The 19,894-nt window shown below is 35.5% G+C and overlaps 1 long non-coding RNA gene across 3 annotated transcripts in view; it reads left to right on the forward strand.

The window, feature by feature from the left end:
• The first annotated feature begins 891 nt into the window (after positions 1 to 891).
• The window catches only part of LOC117980099 (uncharacterized), a 180,044-nt gene continuing 161,041 nt past the window's right edge, over positions 892 to 19,894 (forward strand). For 2 of the 3 annotated variants that reach the window (XR_004671241.3, XR_004671242.3), the window contains exon 1: positions 1,174 to 1,360. This is a non-coding gene — a long non-coding RNA (uncharacterized LOC117980099). Of the gene's footprint in view, positions 1,151 to 1,173; positions 1,361 to 19,894 lie in introns of those variants that run through there. The other variant, XR_004671244.3, reaches the window with a different exon arrangement.

Below are 19,894 nucleotides of genomic sequence, written 5' to 3' on the forward strand. Positions count from 1 at the left end.
TTGGGCATCATTGTCTACAGTTCTTAAGTTTCTTTTCTTCGAAAATATATGTGGTTTCTTCTCATCTGATCATATTGTGGCATTACGTTATGAATAGGTCAATGACTAAATACAAGACTCATCCGTTTTATCTGAAAAAAAGTTTGACATAGATAATAACTATTTTGTCAGTTAAAACTGATGGGCCTTAAATTTAAGATGTTTTTTCTTTCATATTAGTAGGTAGGTGGTAATAGTTTATTTAACACATTGTTTGCACAGCGAGAATCACACTTTTAGATTTTTTTCTTTGTTTTTTCAGGTAAGAAAATTTCTCAGATTTTAAATATTTTCCCCTGGCTATACATTTTTGAAATGTATAACATCCCTAATTCAAAATTTGCAAAGAATACAGTTAATGTGCTGCATATTCATATATACCTCATAGAGCTCATAAAATATATGCACCTGCATGCCCTGTTTTTCACATTTAACTTGTCTTGAGTATTTCCCATCAATGATATTTTTAAAAATTTCACTTATAATAACAATATCATTTTGTGTAATAGATATTTTATAACATATTTAATAATTTACAGATATTTGACTTTGATTTGTAGATATATATTCTTTATGAATTATTTTTTTCTTTTTGTATAATTTTTTAAGATTTTTTTTAAAAGAAAGGTGAGAATAATTTGCTAGTTTGGAAGTTTTCTTATGCCTTGATCTTTTAGAAAATACAGCAGAAAATACCAAAAATGTATTTTTTCCACTTTCTTCTGGAACTTTATTTCATTTATTTTTAATAAAAGATAATTAGGTTTTTACTTAATAAAGAAAACTGCCAATGCCTGTGATATCGAATAATGCCTTTATTTAAAAATATTATAAGTGTAAAGAAGATAATGATGTTCGGACTTTTTATATATAATAGATTTCCCATAATCCCATGACACAGTTCATAACACATAACACTAATACTGTTTGATTCCTCTGTTTAATCCTCTTCTCCACCTAAGATTTTATCAGGAAACTTTCTTCTTAGGAATTGAAACAGTAAGCACTTTTATTCACTATTACCTCTTTTTCTGTTTTGAGCTTTTGGGTCCAAAGGAAGGAGACTCTGTATTTTCTGAAGGCCACACTGCGCCTCTCCCAAGGTATAAAGGTAAGTAGTACCTTTGTGTCTTCCTCTGCTCTCCCTCTTCCATCCACCACGCGGCTCTTCTGGAGCTCTCAGCAGCAGGAACAGTTGCTCTGGTACAGCAGGAGGAAAATGGATTGTCTACAAATGGACTCTTTGCCTACCAAAAACGTCTGCTTGTTTTTAACACCTGTGGTTTAGATCCTCGATAACAGAAAATAAAGCATTCCTGATGTAAGTAAGCTTTAATAGTCAATATCTTTAAGACCCTAAGACAATTAGCTGCTGTTGCTTAGAATTTACTAATGACTCCACTTAATCACCTGGACTGTGCTGATGACTACTCATGACTTTATTATTTTTAAAGCTTTGTCAGTATCCATAAGTGCTTAAGAAGAAGAAGGTGAAGAAAAAAAGAGAGAATTCCATATCTCTCTGTTATCTCCACATTTGCTACACAGTCTGGGTACAGAAGCAAAAAAAGGCATGTATAATGAATAATGACAGCACCAACACAGGAGGCTAAAAAGTTTATTTCAGTTGGTTTCACATTTGACTACGCCTAGGGATTTCTCAAAGGAGTCACCTATAAATGTGGTGGCTACTCATTGATTGATAGACACTGCCTGTTATTTGGATAAGCCTAAAATAGGCCTCTTTGGACAAACAAAATCTCAGGAGAAGTTAGAGCAGGTGATTTAGAGGAGCAATCGGAGGGGTTGAGGTGGAATAGGAGTGACAGGGTGGTCCAAAGGGAATTTCAAGCTGAGCAGGACAAAATGCGAGAGTATAGATCAGAGCCAGACACAGCAGTGTCAGTAAATATCAGATGAATAAAATGCATGATGATTTTGCTTGAGATCTTGTCTTCAACTGTTCTCTTTGGCTTCTGCACTGTTTACCATTAGATTCAGTGGAACATAACTGACGAGAAAGGTTGTGAATAAACCATCCCCATTTAATGAATCCCCTGCTGGTTTTGCTGATGATCTTTTCCCCACCAAGTGTCCTCTTCAACAAGGTTGGGCAAAATACCGAATAATGAATTTAGCATAGCTTCTGTTAACTTGCCAGCTATTTACCATATATTTTCCCCCTTAATTGTCAGATTTTTTTTCAATGAAGATTAACAAGGCATTACTAATTTATAGAATGGTTTTATCTATGCTTTTAAATGTTAATTTGCATTGACTAAGATGAAACTGGGGTCATCACTTTTCCTTTAATAACTTTCTTCCTTAATTGCTATTTGCATCAAACCACTCTGAGTGGATATGGTTTTAGTTTTCTGAAAATGAGCATATTTGAAATATATTTTGAGATTCTTGGCTTTATTGAAGGGTTTGGAGGCATCCTTTATCCCTATGTATTTTATTTTCTGTTGAAAATCTCAGAAACATGTGTTACAGGGAAAGAACACAGATAATTTATATATGCAGAACATTTTCTCAGCATGCATGAAATGTATTATACTATCTCTTGGCAGTATGATTGTTTGCAGTTAAAGTTTGCATAAAACTCAAGTATTCTAGTATTTTCAATTATCTCTTTTAAAATCACCTTTGGCTTTGTCTATTTTATTTTAGCTGTGTTTGTACTTAGTGTTGGCTAATAGAGCACCTGCCATGTGAACATGTAGACAGAATTTTACTTTTTTATTTAATCCAAAAAGCATGCCAATGCAAAAAGGTAACTGCTGTTTTGAAAGAGTGATATGCAATTATCTAATATAAGTTTAAATGATACATTTAAAATACAGTTGTTGGGCTTACCAAATGTCTACTCATTCATACTCCAATTGCTGTTATATGTAAGACGCAGAGACCAGAGAATGCAATAGAAGCATGGTAAAGGTAGGATTTTTCTGTGTCTCAACCATTCAGGCAGATAAGTCTATTCTTTTCTTTCCTGCTATTATTCCAGGAAGTCATGGATTTTTCATGCAATGGGTGAAGAAGACATATAGCTACATACACAGTACTGACTGGGATGTTTTAAAAATTGCGTTTGAGAACATTTGAGCTAATACAATGCATTTTCTTAACGAGAGATTTTCAGAATAAAATTTTTAAGCTATTGAGCCTCTTGAAGCTACCTACCAGTGGACTTGAAAAAAGTCTCAGAGTTGGAATAACTTATTAGGTTATATAATGAGGTTATATAATCCATATTCCTTTATTTTTATGGTAGAAGTAACTGGGTAAGAGAAACTCAAGTCACTTTCCCAAGATCATCTGGTTGGTTTTTAGTAGCATTTGACATTTTGTAACCACTGCCCACTCCCCCAGCCCTCAAAAACTCATATAAATAAAATAAAAAATTTATATTTTAAAATCTTATTTCAATTTGTAACATCAAAGCTATAATGTACCATCTGTTTTTTGAGAATTTTTTTTGCTGTATTCATAGAATTCTATGATTTTCTCTATTTGTACCCAGCCCATTTTTTTCCATATGAATGCTAATATAATGAGAATTACTATTTCCCTTTGTTTATGACATATCTGGGAGTCTATAAACACAGGCAACAAATAGCCCAGAACATATTATTGTGAATTTGATAAACTTGATATTCTTAACCAATGCATAGCTAATCAACATGAGTCATTTCTGCTACATATGCCATATATATTCCTGAAAATCTTTTGCTAGAATTTTAGGCAAATGGAATCATACATCCCGTAAGGCATTAGTTTTTTCTACATGAATGACTTTATTATTTCTTGTGTGAGTTGCTTGTGATGAATTCTTTCAGAATTTTTTATGTATGAAATAGTTTTTATTTGAAATGTTTTTGATATATTTGTGTTGCATGTAAAGTTATAGGTTGACAATTATGGTAAGCTGAATAATAGGCCCTCAAAGATGTCCATGTCCTGGTTCTGGGGGCCTGTAAATAACATACATGGTAAAAGGAATTTTCTGGATGATTGAATTAAGAAGCTCAAGAGGAGATATTATGAATAAGTTAAGGAACTCGAGATGGGATATTATGTTGATATTCTGCGTGAAGCTAATGTAATCACAAGTGCCCTGATGAAAGAGAAAAGATGAAAAGACAGAAAAAGTTATACAAGAGGAAGGAAGGTGATGATTTTGAAGATGGCGGAATCATGAGCCAAAGAATGCAGTTGGCCTGAAGCAGGAAAAAGTAAGGGAAAGGATTTTCCCCTAGAGCTTCCTGAAGGAACACAACCCCTTCAAAGCCTTAATTTTAGCCCAGTGGAAATAATTTTAGCCTTTTTATTCCCAGAAATGTCAGACAGTAAATTCATATTGTATCAAGCCACTAAGTTTGTGATGATTTGTTACAGTGACAATAGGAAATTCGTGTTTCTAGTAATTTTTAAAAGTGACTCTATTATCTTCTCACTTGCATGAAAAAATATCTGCTGTCATCGTTATCTTTGTTCACTTGCATGTAATGTGTATTTTTTCTTTGGCTGTTTTTAAAATATTCTTTTCATCCATAGTTTTAAGCAATTTGATTATGATATGCCTTGTGCTTTTCTTCATGTTTCTTGAGCTTAGAGTTTGCTGAGTTTCTTGAGTCCATAGGCTGTAGTTTTACACTTTTAGCCAGTATTTCTTCAATTTTGTTTCTTACGTATACCCACATCAACAACCCCAACTCTCTCCTTCAGCTGATTTAATCAAATGTATTTTAAGCCACTCAATGTGCCACAGTTTACTGAAGCCTGTTTCAGTTTTCGTATTCTTCTTTTCCTTTGTTTCATCTTGGGAGGTTTTATTCCATTTCTGCAAGATCACTAATCTTTTCATCTGCATTGCCGGATTTGCCATAAAGGCTATCCAATGGTTGGTTGTTATTTTTGTTTACTCATGAAAACAGCATGGAGATAGTACAGAAATTTTCCATATACTTCCACATCTGTTTTTTTTTCTGTTTTAATATCTTCATTATGGTTCATGTGTTACAATTAATGAACCAATATTGATATATTATTATTACCTAAAGTAGCACTTTATTCCAAGTTCTTTAATTTTTACTTTTTTATGTTCCAGAATGTCATCAAGGTTGTTACATTATATTTACGCAGTATATCTCCTTAGGCATCTCTTGGCTGTGATAGTTTTTCAGACTTTTCTTGTTTTTGATGACCTTGATATTTTGTTGAAATATACTTAGGTATTTTGTTGAATGTCCCACAATTTAGAGTTCTATTATATTTTTCTCATGGTTAAACTCAGGTTATGTGTTTCAAGAGTGAGAAAAGAAAGGTAATATCTCAGTCTCATTATATCATATCAAGAGTGCATACTATCAATGTGAGTCATCACTGTTGGTGCACACCTTGAAAACCTGGCTAAGGTAGTGTTTGTCAGTTTTCTTCACCATAAAAACATTCTTTTCCTGTTTTCCATATTATACTCTTTGGAAGCATGTCACTATGTGAACCCCATATGTAAGAAATGAGGCATTATGTATCATCTCCTTGAGGCTAGAGTGTCTACATAAATCATGTGGGATTCTTTCGCATAGAAAATTTATGTTTTCCTTCCTCTCTTCATTTTCTTTCCTCCTCTCCTCTCCTCTCCTCTCCTCTCTTCTCCCTCTCTCTCTCCCTCCCTTCCTTCCTTCTTTCTTATTTTCCTTCCTTCCTTCTTTTTTTCCTTCCTTCCATTTCTTTCATGTGGATTCTTACATAGTTATTTTATACTTCGGGTTATAATCCAACACTACTCTGTTAATTTTGTTGCTCAAATTGTTCCCTGCTTTGGCCATTGGTAGTTCTGTCAGTTGGGTCTTCTGTCCCTTTGACATGTTACCAATATTGTTTTTGTTTTTATACGCACTGTATACTTTGTGGCTCATATTGCATATTTACTATCCCAATTGTATAAATAGTCATTTATCCAGGGAACACTGATTCCTTTTATTAGAAAATGGTATTAGAAACCAAGATCTGGGTACTAGGAGTGTTCATTGCTACTGGGGTGACCATGCTTCCAGGCCAACTCAAATGACAGAATAAGAAAATATATGTGTATATCCTAGCATATTAGTCTATTGGGACTGTAAAAGATATCACAGACTGTCTGGCTGGCTTACAAAATGACATTTTTTTCCTCACAACTCTATGAGCCAGATGTCCCAGATCAAGGTACTATGAAAAGAAAATAAATCTTAGGGCCCCCAAGTCACTAAGCTAACGGGAAAAGTCAAGCTGGGAACTGCTTAGGGCAAACATGCTTCCCATTCTATTCAAAGTCACCCCTCTGCTCACTGAGATAAATGCATATCTGGTTGCCTCCTTTGGAAAGGCTGATCAGAAACTCAATGCAGTGGTTTGTCTCTCACCTACATGTGACCTGGAAGCCTCCTCCCTGCTTGGAATTGTCCTGCCTTTGCTTCCAGTTGTCCCACCTTTCCATACCGAACCAATATTCATCTTACATATGTTGATTGATGTCTCACATCTCCCTAAAATGTATAAAACCAGGCTGTGCTCTGACCACCTTGGGCACATGTCATCAGGATCTCCTGACCCTGTGTCACAAATGCATGTCCTCAACCTTGGCAAAATAAACTTTCTAAATTAACCGAGACCTCTCTCAGATATTTGAGGTTCACCGTACCATTAGGGTTGATTTCTTCTGAGGCCTCTCTCCCTTGGTTTTGCAGAGAAGCACCTTCTCATTTTGCCTTCACATGGCCTTTCCTCTGCATATGTAGAGGGGGAAAGATTTCTGGTGACTCTTCCTCTTCTTATAAGACACTAATTTTATTGGATTAGAGCCCTATATTTATGACCTCCCTTAACTTTTATTACATTTTTTGGGGTTCTGCCTCCATATACAGTCACATTGGGGTTAAGTCTACAACATATGAATTATATTTGTTAGAAAGGTATACAATCTAATCTATAAGAACCAGCTTGTGTATATTTAAAAGTATTTTTATGAGTAACCATCTGTATCTATATCAAGCTAAACACGACATCATACTGATGTTATTTATCTAGTGCATTTTTTCATATTAGATATTATAATTTTAATCTCTAGATGTTTGATTTGGATCTTTTTAATATAGTCCATGTTTGTACTTAACATTTTTGAACAGATGAAATGCAGTTATGTTAATAATTTTAGTATCTTTTTAAATTTTATATCTGTCAATTCTGGATCAGTTTCAACTGATTATTCTTCTCATTATAGCATGTGATTTCTTGTTCATTTGTTTGCCTGCCTAATAATCTTTAAGATGCCAGACATTGTGAATTTTACCTTTTTGAGTGTTAATATTTTTATATTTCTATAGGTATTTTTGAACTTTGGTCTGGGATTTTGCTGACTTATTTGGAAACAATTTGATTCTTTTAGGTCTTTTTTCTAAAATTTATTGGGTGAATTGAGATCAGTGATCACTCTAGGGCCAATTATTTCCATTAAAGTAACAACTTCCTAAGTATGCTACCCAACGTACTATTGAGAGTTTTTCTTCTCTTGCTGCTCAGAGCAGGCACTATTTAGAGTTCTGTGTGATCAGTGGGCACGTAAGCATTTTAAGTGATTCTTTCCACAGTTTTGGAGAGTTACCTCACATGCATGCATGTGCTGATCAGTACTGCGTGCCACACAGTACTGTGTACTACGTAATGGGGGCCCTCTGAAGATCTCTAGGGTTTTCTCCCTGTGAAGTTAGTACTGTGAACTCTAGCCCATCTTGGTGTCCCTGTACCTTCAGAGATATCTCATCAGTTCAGTGAGTCTTCTAGGGTCTGATTGACTTATTTTCTCATGCATTGTGACCTGAAATCCTCTCAAGGAATCAATTTTGTCAATTATGGAGCTTACTTCATTTCTCAGGGAATTTTTTCTTTCTTTTTTTTTTTTTTTTTTTTTTGAGAGAGAGAGTCTCACTCTGTTGCCCAGGCTGGAGTGCAGTGGTACAATCTCAGCTCAATGCAACCTCCACCTCCCAGGTTCAAGCAATTCTCATGCCTCAGCCGCCCACATAGCTGGGATTACAGACATGCATCATCACGCCCGGATAAATTTTTTTGTGTTTTTAGTAGAGATGGGGTTTCGCCATGTTGCCCACACTGGTCTCAAACTGCTGACCTCAAGTGATACACCCAACTTGGCCTCCCAAAGTGCTGGGATTACAGGTGTGAGCTATCGCACCTGGCCCTCAAGGAACATTTTATTTCATTGCTTGATATCCAGTACCTTGAAAGCTATTGTTCTATATGTTTTGTTTGTTCTATATGTTTTGTTTGTTATTTGTTTGTTTCAGGTGGTAGGGTAGATTCAGTCCCTGTTACTCCACCTTGGTAATAAGCAGAAGTTCTATACCATATTTTCTTATTTTCTTGCTCTGTCTGTATTTGTTGCACACCTCAATACGTATGCCAACTTATTTTATAAATTTAACTCATCATTTTTCTTGTCATTTTTTCTACTAATTCTTTAAATATACAAGCCACTCCCTTCCTGAAAAATTATTTTTTCTCCTCCCTTGGCTTCACCCTCTAACCACCATCTGATCCTTGTCCTTCATATCTCAGATGTGCATTTTGAAAGAAAAGTCTATCCAAGATGCCTCCACATTCCTATCTCCCCAACTTTCCTCTGAGTAATCTGCCTAGTGCATGAGCCACACAGATGAAATTTCCTGGCTAAGATCATTAATGACTTATATACAGAAAAATCTAATTAACAGTTTTCAGTTTTCATCAAGTTTCTGTGCTATATTTCATGTGTTAGCCACTCACACCTTCTCTAAAAAATATAAAATTTTAATGATGGAGCTAAGAAATCAACTTTAATAAATCAAAAGCCACAACAAGTGAGAAATGTGGTATAAAATATTAATTTTTTAAAGTAACAAACTAAGCTATATGTGCATGCATGTCATCTTTGTCAAGTTGCTTTCCATTTTAAGTAATATAAAATCACTCAAGCAAACTTTTATCTAAGGCAAATTTATCAGTAGGTATAGTAGGTATAGAAGTATCTGAAGGAATCCAAGGGCAGGGAGTGCAGAGAGGCCTCATGAGCGCTTGAAAGAAGGAACTGGGAGGCAATCTGGAAGTCAGGCAACTGTTCCTCCACTATGAACTCTTAGGATAACATGCTCAGCCTACCTCAAATCAAAATCATGCACATTGAAAAGCACACATCAACAGCTTATTGATGTGCCATTTGCTCATTAAATTAGTAAAACTACTGTGTCATTTGCTTATAAATTAGTAAAACTACTGCTTATTTACCTGATATGGTTTGACTGTGTCCCCACTCAAAATCTCTTCTTGAATTGTAATCCCCCCATGTCAAGGGCAGGACCTGATGTAGGTAATTGAATCATGGGGGCAGTTTCCCCAGTGCTGTTCTCATGATCATGAGTGAGTATCATGAGATCTGATGGTTTTATAAGTGTCTGGCATTTCCTTAGCTGGCACTCCTCTCTCCTGCTGCCCTGTGAGGAGTTGCCTTCCGCCATGATTGTAAGTTTCCTGAGCCCTCCCAAGCCATGCAGAACTGTGAATTAATTAAACCTCTTTTCTTTATAAATTACCCAGTCTCAGCTATTTCTTCACAGCAGCATGAGAATGGACTATTGTTCAGCTCCCACTTAAAAGTGAGAACATGCAGTGTTTGTTTTTCTGTTCCTGCATTAGGTTGCTGAGGATAATTGCTTCCAACTCCATCTATGTCCCTGCAAAGGACATGATTGCATTACTTTTTATGGCTGCTTAGTATTCCATGGTGTATATGTACCACATTTTCTTTATCCAGTCTGTCATTGATGGGCATTTGGGTTGATTCCATGTCTTTGCTATGGTGAATGCTGCTGCAATGATCATACACATACATGTATCTTTATAATAGAAGGATTTATATTCCTTTGGGTATATAACCAGTAATGAGATTGCTGGGTCAAATGGTATTTCTTCCTCTAGGTCTTTGAGGAATCAGCACACTGTCTTCCACAATGGCTGAACTAACTACATTCCCACCAACAGTGTAAAAGTATTCCTAGATGCCTAGCTTCACTGGCATCTGTTGTTTCTTGACTTTTTGATAACTGCCATTCTGACTGGTATGAGAAGTTATCTCAATGTGATTTTGATTTGCATTTCTCAGTGATATTGAGCTTTTTTCATGTTTGTTGGCTACATAAATGTCTTCTTTTGAGAAATGTCTCTTCATGTCTTTTGCCCACTTTTTAATGGGGTTTTGGGACTTTTTCTTGTAAATTTGTTTAAGTTCCTTGTAGATTCTGGATATTAGACCTTTGTCAAATGGATAGATTGCAAAAATTTCCTTCCATTCTGTAGGTTGTCTGTTCACTCTGATGATAGTTTCTTTGCTGTGCAGAAGCTCTTTAGTTTACTTAGATCTCATTTGTCAATGTTTGCTTTTGTTGCAGTTGCTTTGGATGTTTTTGTCATGAAATCTTTGTGCATGCCTATGTCCTGAATGGTATTGCCTAGATTTTCTTTCTTCTAAGATTTTTATAGTTTTGGGTTTTACAATTAAGTCTTTAATCCATCTTGAGTTAATTTTTGTATAAAGTGTAAGGGAGGAGTCCGGTGTCAATTTTTTTTTTTTTTTTTTTTTTTTGCATATGGCTAGTCAGTTCTCCCAGTACCCCTTAATAAAGAAGGAATGAACAACACATACTGGGGCCTGTCAGGGTGGGAAGTGCTGGGGGAGGGAGAGGTTAGAATAAATAGCCAATCCATGTGGGATTTAATACCTAGGTGATGGGTTGATAGGTGCAGCAAACCACCATGTCACACATTTACCTATGTAACAAACCTGCATGTCCTGCACATGTATCCTGGAACTTAAAATAAAATAAAATTAAACAAAATTTTAAAAATTAATCTGTGTGGCCCAAACCACTGAATTTGTGGTAATTTGTTAGGGCAGTGTATTAGTCTGTTCTCACACTGCTTTGAAGAAGTACCTGAGACTGGGTTATTTATAAAGAAAAGAGGTTAAATTGACTCACAGTTCCATATGGCTGGGGAGGCCTCAGAAAATTTACAATCATGGTGGAAGGAGAAGCAAATATGTTCTTCCTCACATGGTGGCAGGAGAGAGAAGTGCAGAGCAAATTGGGGAAAAGCCCCTTACAAAACCATCAGATCTTGTGAGAACTCACTCACTATCATAAGAATAGCATGGGAGAACCACCTCCATGATCCAATCTTCTCCTTTGAGGTCCCTCACCTAACATGTGGGGATTACAATTTGAATTACAATTCAAGATGAGATTTGTGTAGGGACAAAGAGCCAGATCATATCAGGCAGCAAAAGAGAATACATCAACCTTTTGAAATGTTACTGTGATGATTCTACTATCTTGTTTGAAAAAAAACTTCAAAGAATTAAATCGCTTTGCTCAGTGTAACATACAAGACCCCACACTCATCCCTATCATCTACTCCAGCTGCATTTTTCATCATTTCTAAATTATATCCTGCAATAGCCTTATAAAAAGTTATGTTCTTTGGTGAACATTATTTCCTCTTCTTAGAAAATCCTTCTAGCTTTTCTGCACATTTAAAATCTTGTAACAAGAGTTAGATCACATGTTGTCTTCTGTGTGTATAACCACTATTTCTCCCATGGGCATTCTTATTGCCTCATCCTCTCAAACTCCATTGCAGTCTGTGGGGACCTACATATAAGCATTTATTTACATACATTATAACTTCTATATATTTATTTTCCTCAGTAGGCTAAAGTCCATGGGAAAAGGTGGTTCTCAGAAAACTGAAATGAAGAAAACACAGACTCAAAATTAAGGTGACTGTTTGCTAAGAGCCACTAAGATTCAGTGGCTCTGATGAATCTTGTCTTCTAATAGAGTGTTTGATAAATAAACATAATCCAATGTATCTTACAATGCTAGGAAAAATTAATTCTTAAATATTGTATTCTCAATTTTCAAATGTATCCATTTATGGAAAACAGCATATCTTGTGTCTAATGTGATTTGGAAGTGCATTGACAGATCTTATTTTATATAAGAACTCTAGTGTCAAATGAATTAATCCATAGTAAAACTAGAAATTAGAGACATTTGGAGGTGCCTGATTACTTAAAACCTGTAGTCATATCTCACTATGGACTTAAATACTTGGGGAATTTAGGTGATGGTATTGTTTTTATTGCATGTTGATCCTGCTTAAACAGGTGAAAGGAAATTTGTGACTTCCCCATTAATAATTATTCTTGACAAAATATCTCCGGACATAGCTCCCAGAAAGTTTAATGTTGGTCTTTGCATGGTCACATTGACCCCTCAGTCTGAGGAAACACAGACTAACCCCTTAGTTTGAGGAGCTGTTTCCAGGCAAAAAACAGAAATTGAAACTTAAAATTTCTCTTCTCAGTATACTCTGTGATTCCATTTATCTGAATTCCAAGAGCTGCAAAATAACCTAAGGTGGGCGAAATTATGATGTGGTAGCCCAAGTAGGAACTGTAGATTGATTAGAAAGGGGAATAAGGAAACTAATTGGAGTATGGAATGATTTAGTAACCCCAAAGTGACCAATGACATTATTTGAATTACTTTATTGTATTTATTTCCTCTCCCTTTTCAGTATTTTCTTTTCTGGATTGAAGTTGACCTTAAAGCAGAATAATGAGTAGAGTTCCACTGATTAGTTGTTCTTGTCTAAACCTTTCCAGTTTTTTCACTTTTCTTCATTGTATTATTTGCATAAAACTGTGCACATCTGTACATAATAAATGCAGTAGAAATACTAATCTAGTTTGGTGTGTTACAAATATAAAGAAAAAATACAAATAAATGTTTCTATTCATCATCTCTTGATCATTAACAATGTTTAACTCAAAAAATTTCTTTCAGTGATCCTTCCTTTTTGTAATCATTTGAAGCAAAATAATGCCACATAACTTCACTCATTTCAGAAAAAGTATCTAAGTTATCTCCCTACATTCTAAGAGTGTGTTTTAGAAAATTGAAACATGAAACTAGATGCCCTGAAGTTGTACATTTGCTATTGCAAATTCAGATAATTAAACCAATAAATTTAAAGCAAAGTTAAAGAAGGTGATAATGAGTTTGCTCATAGTAATATAAACTAATCGTGTTGAGAAGGAATGTGCAGTAACTAAAATGATTCAACAGTTCTAATTAAGGCAGTAGTGAAAAATGCAATTATAGGCAGAATGCAGAATGACCTAATTTTCCTCCCTTTCCCACTTTTGAAGTAGCTTCACCAAAGGAGTTGCCCTCTTTTCTATGTTTATTTTATAAACTCTGGTGATTAATACTTAAAATGCAAGTGAAGAAACATCATAACAAACAAGTCATTTAAAACACCAATGTCTGATTACCCAAGAGTGTGCTTTGTATTGAATTAGATTATATATTGCTGTGTCGCTGAGTAGGCTATTAATTGTACATATAAAATTTCTAATATGCAATATTTTGGCACTTGGATTCTAAATTAAGTTCAGTGTGATTATCCTAGATAGGTCCTCTTTGTTCTCACTTGGAACTAATTAAACCCAATATGATCACATGAAAGTGAGCTATAGTTAAAACTACAAAGTGCTTTGTTCAAAAAAAAGAAATCTTAATTAACAGAAGACATACTAAGGAATCATTTGGTTTAGTACATAGTTTCATTACTTTTTAAAAGGTGCTATTGTCAATGCTGACCATTTTAGACCCTGGTTCTGTATTTCCAAATGGATTACAAACCACATGGAAGGAAACAGAATGAGATAGAAAGAAGACCAAGACTTACCAAATCATAGATTCCTGGAAGCATGAAGATGAGAGTCTTTTCAAAGTCATCAAGTCTAACCTTCATACAAAGAGGTAACTTTGCTATACAGCATTGGAAGAACTTGTTTTCATTTCTACCATCAATTGGCTCACTTAAATTCCCTGAAGACAGGACCAAGTCCCTTTAGGTTTATGAGCTTAGAAGCTTATTTTTCTGGAGTAAAACTTTGGTTGTTCTTGCCTAAAACTGGGATAGAAGGAATATGGATAAAATATGTACTCACTCTATAAATATTTTTAAATGGTATTGAATAATATGATTTAGCACATCAGAACTGAATAGAAAACATAGCCAGATATAATTTTGTAATTTTCTATTGCCTATATTTAACTTTGTTGGCTTGTTTGTCTTTTCTTGAACTGATTTTCAAGTAAATTTTTTAGACAGTTTGGGGCTGGATCTCTTTCTTTGGAGACCAACGGAATGTGGGACATTTGTTCTGTAGTCTGTCTGAAGCAATAAACACTGAGAGGATAACATAGAAGATGGAATATTCACTCCTCTTTCTTCCTAAGAGAACTCATTTATTCAACCTCATATCACAGCACGGAGCATAGTTCTCAGTAGAGTGTGAAAGACAAATAATCGAGTTTACAGAATACCATCTCTTCATTACCAGGAAACCATGCAGAGTCCAAATATGCTCCAAAAGCCACTCCCTTCTTTTTAAAATACAAATAGAGCAAGCATTTTAAAATTCTAAAAATGTGATATTTGACTTGAAGGTAAGGAAGGAGAGATAACGAAAAGTTGGCCTTTGTGGTTTTTTTTTGCTACAGTAGAATATATAGAATTCATAGGTTGATTTAGCATCTCTCTATGAGAGAGGCTCAGTCAGACCCTAGTCAGTCAGCATATAATGAAAACATTCTAGTTCCTTTCATTTTTATATTTCTTTCATGATCATTAAACAAAAAGTTTACTATAGAAAAACTTAAAAACACAAGAATACAAAAGAGATAATGAAAATTTCCCATAATCAAGCCAGAAATAACACCTTTTAATACAGTCTACCTCTAAGACATATATACCACTACATAAATAGGTGTATGAAAATGATAGCTGGCATTTAAGAAACGTGCAGTGAATATTGGCTATTTTTAGTCAATAGTGATTACTATTATGATTATAATTTTAAATTATGAGGTTATATGGACTCTATGGATTATCATACTTCATAAAATTCTTCTATTTTTGGACAATTATGTTTTATATTATGTGCTAATAACATTTTAATGCATAAATCTCTCTACATCTCAAAATATGACTCTAAGTTTATAGGAGTGAAAATACTTGGTTAAAACAAAGGAGACTTTTAAAATCATGCTCCTCTGTATTCTTTACATAATGTCAAACTGCCCACTACCTATAAACTGTATACACTTTATTTATTATTGTTATTTTATTTTATTTTAGATTCAGAGGTACATGTGTAAGTTTGTTATGTGGGTATATTGCATAATGTTGAGTTTTGGGCTTTTTGTAAACCCATCACCCAAATAGTGAACACTGCACCCAATAAGCACTTTCTGTTTTTCTTTTGAGACAGAGTCTCATTCTGTCCCCTTGGCTAGAGCGCAGCAGCACAGTCTTGGCTCACTGCAACCTCCGCCTCTTGGGTTCAAGCGATTCTCCTGCCTCAGCCTCCCAAGTAGCTGGGATTACAGGTGCATGCCACCATGCCTGGCTAATTTTTTGTGTTTTTAGTAGAGACAGGGTTTCACCATGTTGGCCAGGGTGGTCTTGAACTCCTGATCTCAGATGATCCACCTGCCTCAGCCTCCCAAAGTGCTAGGATTACAGGCTTGAGCCACAGTGTCCAGCCCCAGTAAGTAATTTTTTAACCCTTGCCCTGCTTACTCCAGTTTTGGCGTCCCCAGTGTGATCTTTATGTCCGTATGTACCCATTATTTAGCTATTGCTTATACTTGAGAATATATGGAGTTGGACTTTTGGTTTCTGAGTTACTTTGTTTAGGATAATGGCCTCCATCTTCATCTATGTTGCTGCAAAGGACATGAGTTCATTCTTTTATGGCTGCGTAGTATTCCATTACACTTGCTTTATCCAGTCCACCATTTACGGACATTTAAGTTGATTTTATGACTTTGCTATTATGAACAGTGCTGCAATAAATATATAAGTGCATGTGTCCTTTGATAAAACAATTTCTATTTCTTTGGGTAGAGAGTAGCCGGATTGTTGGGTCAAATGGTAGTTCTATATCTAGTTCCCTGAGAAATCCTCATATTGTTTTCTGTAAGAGTTGAACTAATTTAAATTACCACCAACAGTGTGTAAGAGTTCACTTTTCTGTGCATCCTTGCCAACATCTGCTACTTTTGTGACTTTATAATAATAGCCATTCTGACTGATATGGATGGTATCTATTGTGGTTTTGATATGCATTTCTCTGATGATTAGTGATGTGGAGCATTTTTTAATATGTTTCTCAGCCACTTATATGTCTCCTTTTGAAATGTGTTTGTTCATGTCCTTTGCCTACTTTTTAATGGGGCTATTTGCTTATTTCTTGTTGATTTGCTTAAGTTCCTTAAAGATTCTAGATATTAGCCCTTTGTTGGATTGTTAGTTTGCAGATCATTTCTCTCATTCTGTAGGTTGTCTGTTTATTCTGTTGATTATTTCTTTTGCTTTGAAGAAACTCTTTAGTTGAATTAAGTCCTATTTGTCTATTTTTGTTTTGTTGCATTTGTTTTTGGGGTCTTCTTAATGAATTATTTGCCTAGGCCAATGTCCAAAATAGTTTTTCCAAGCTTTTTTTCTAACATTTTTACTATGAGGTCTTATATTTAAATCTTTAATCCATCTTGATTTAGTTTTTGTGTATGGTGAGAGATAGGGATCCAGTTTCATTCTTCTGCATATGGCTAGCCAGTTTTCCTAGCACCATTTATTGAATAAGATGGCCTTTCACTATCTATTTTTGTTGACTTTGTTGAAGATCAGTTGGTTGTATGTGTGTGGCTTTGTTTCTGGGTTTTCTATTCTGTTGCATTGATCTATGTGTGTTTTTTCATACCAGTATCATGCTGTTTTGGTTACTCTAGCCTTGCAGTATAATTTGAAGTCAGGTAATGTAATGTAATGTAATGTAATGTAATGCCTCTGGCTTTGATCTTTTTGCTGAGGGTAGCTTTGGCTATTCAGGCTCATTTTTGGTTCCATATGAATTTTAGAATAGTTTTTTCTAATTATGTGAAAAATGATACTGGTAATTTGAGAGGAATAATGTTAAACCTGTAGATTACTTTAGGCAGCATGGTCATTTAAACGATATTGATTTTTCCTATTCATAAGCATGGGATATTTTTCCATTTGTTTATGTCATCTCTGATTTCATTCAGCAGTGTTTTCTAATTCTCCTTATAGAGGTCTTTCACCTCCTTGTTTAAATGTATTCCTAAATATTTTGTGTGTGTGTGGCTATTATAAATGGGAATGAGTTCTTGATTTGGTTCTTAGTTTGAGCTTTGTTGTTGCATAAAAATGCAATTGATTGTAGTGCATTAATTTTGTATCCTAAAACACTATTGAAGTTGCTTACCAGGTCTAGGAGTCTTTTGGAGGGATCTTCAGGATTTTCTAGGTATAAGATCATGTCATCTGTGAACAGAGATAATCTGACCTCCCCTTTTTCAATTGGATGCCTTTATTTATTCTTGCCTGGTTGTTCTGGCTAGGACTTCCAGTACTATGTTGAATAGGAGTGATGAGACTGGGCATCCCTTCTTGTCTTATTCCAGTTTTTAGGGGGACTGCTTTCAGCTTTTCTCCATTTAGTATGATGCTGGCTGCAGGTTTGCCACTTTGATCCCGCACTGGTTTCCCTAGAAAATTCTGGGCATCAACCCTTGGGAAAAAACTTCTTTAATATCTATTGGATAAAAATAGTTACATGTTTCTTAAATTTGTATTTGTGCCATCTATTTTTCAATTTTTTCCCAGTGACTGGTCGCATGTTTTTTCTCTCTTTTAATTTTCCATTTAAGAAATTGTCATTTTAAAAGTTAATCGATATTAAAGGTTGTCTTTGTGTACAAAGCTCCTAGCTTTTTATTTAACTTTTAAATTTAAAAATTATAAATTTCTAAGTTTTATGTACTCAAATACTCTTTACATATATTTAAGAAAACACAGAGAGAGAGAGAGAGAGAAAGTCAAATAATGTCTTTGTTCTTGAGAACACCTCTAATATCTTACCATAAGGGAATTTGATTTCACTGCTTTATTTTGCAGGTTTTATTTATCTTTGGGTAGTTTCTAAGATAAACTAAAGAGCAGAGAGTCAAATCACTATTTAAGAAAACTAGAGATTTTACTAAATATTAAGTTTTATTAATTATTTTAAGAATACAGGTAATCACAAGGCACAAGAAATGCAGGAAGAATCAATACTGTGTTCTCAGATCCTTCTTTTTGCCACATCACTATACACTGGTACAGAATAACATGTGAGATCTGTAAGCTGTGTATGCTTACTAAGGAGAGAGAGAGTTTGCCTTAGTCCATTTGGGCTGTTATAAAATATGCCATAGATTGGTTAGCCTGCAAACAACAAAAATTTAATTTCTCACAATTCTGGAAACTGGGAAGTCCAAGATCAAGGTACTAGTATATTGGATGTCTGGTGAAAGCCAGCTTTCTGTTTATAGATGGTGCTTTCTCACTGTGTCCTCATATGGTGGAACGTTTAAATAAGCTTCTCTGGGCCTATTTTATAAGGGCACTAATACCGTTTGTGAGGGTTCTGCCCTCAAGACTTAATAACCTCTCCAAAGGTCTTATCTCCTAATACCATTACATTGGTGGTGGTTGGGGGTGGGATGGAGGGGATGGGGAAGAGAATTTCAACATGTAAATATGGGGGAACACAACCATTCAGATCATAGCAGAGTTGTTTTGATTTTTAAATATTTCCATTTTATAATCTGATAGTTACATAGCTTTTGTGACATTTTCCTAGGAGCCAAATGGCATAGATCCATTGATACAAGTTTTGTTTACCAGATACAAACTTAAAAAGACCAAGCACATTTTGCTAAAGTAGTCCAGATATTAGAACTCTCCTTGTAGAATATACCATCAGCGTCTTTTTTTTTTTTTTTTTCTGACGGCGTCTCGCTTTGTTGCCCAGGCTGGAGTGCAGTGGCGCAATCTCGGCTCACCGTGAGCTCCGCCTCCTGGGTTCACGCCATTCTCCTGCCTCAGCCTCCCAAGTTACTGGGACTACAGGCACCTGCCACCACGCCCGGCTAATTCTTTGTATTTTTAGTAGAGACAGGGTTTTACCGTGTTAGCCAGGATAGTCTCCATCTTCTGACCTCGTGATCCACCCGCCTTGGCCTCCCAAAGTGTTAGGATTACAGGCGTGAGCCACCGCGCCTGGCCCCATCAGTGTCTTTTAAAGGAGTCCTATCATTAGCAAGTTTTCAAGAAATGTTGACTGTGTTGACTATTCTTTTTCTTCAGCCACGTAAGTGCATTGGGGAATTAATCCTTGAGATTGTTTGGGTGCGGTGGCTCATGCCTGTAATCCCAGCACTTTGGGAGGCTGAGGCAGGTGGATCATGAAGTCAGGAGTTCAAGAGCAAGCCTAGCCAAGATGGTGAAACCCCGTCTCTACTAAAAATACAAAAATTAGCCAGGCGTGGTGGCGGGTACCTGTAATTCCAGCTACTTGGGAGGCTGAAGCAGAGAATTGCTTGAATCCAAGAGGTGGAGGTTGCTGTGAGCCGAGATTGTGCCACTGCACTCCAGCCTGGGCAACAGAGAGAGACTCTGTCTCAAAAAAAAAAAAAAAAAAAATTCCTTGAGATGACCATAGCCCTGTCCAACACCTTGATGGATACTTTTTGAGAAACTCAGCCAAAGGAACCATAGCCAAGTTGTGCCCAGATTCTGATCTACAGAAAAGATGGGATAATAAATGTCTGTTGAA

This window comes from Pan paniscus, chromosome 3 (assembly GCF_029289425.2).
Source record: "Pan paniscus chromosome 3, NHGRI_mPanPan1-v2.0_pri, whole genome shotgun sequence".
Taxonomy (NCBI): Eukaryota; Metazoa; Chordata; class Mammalia; order Primates; family Hominidae; genus Pan; species Pan paniscus.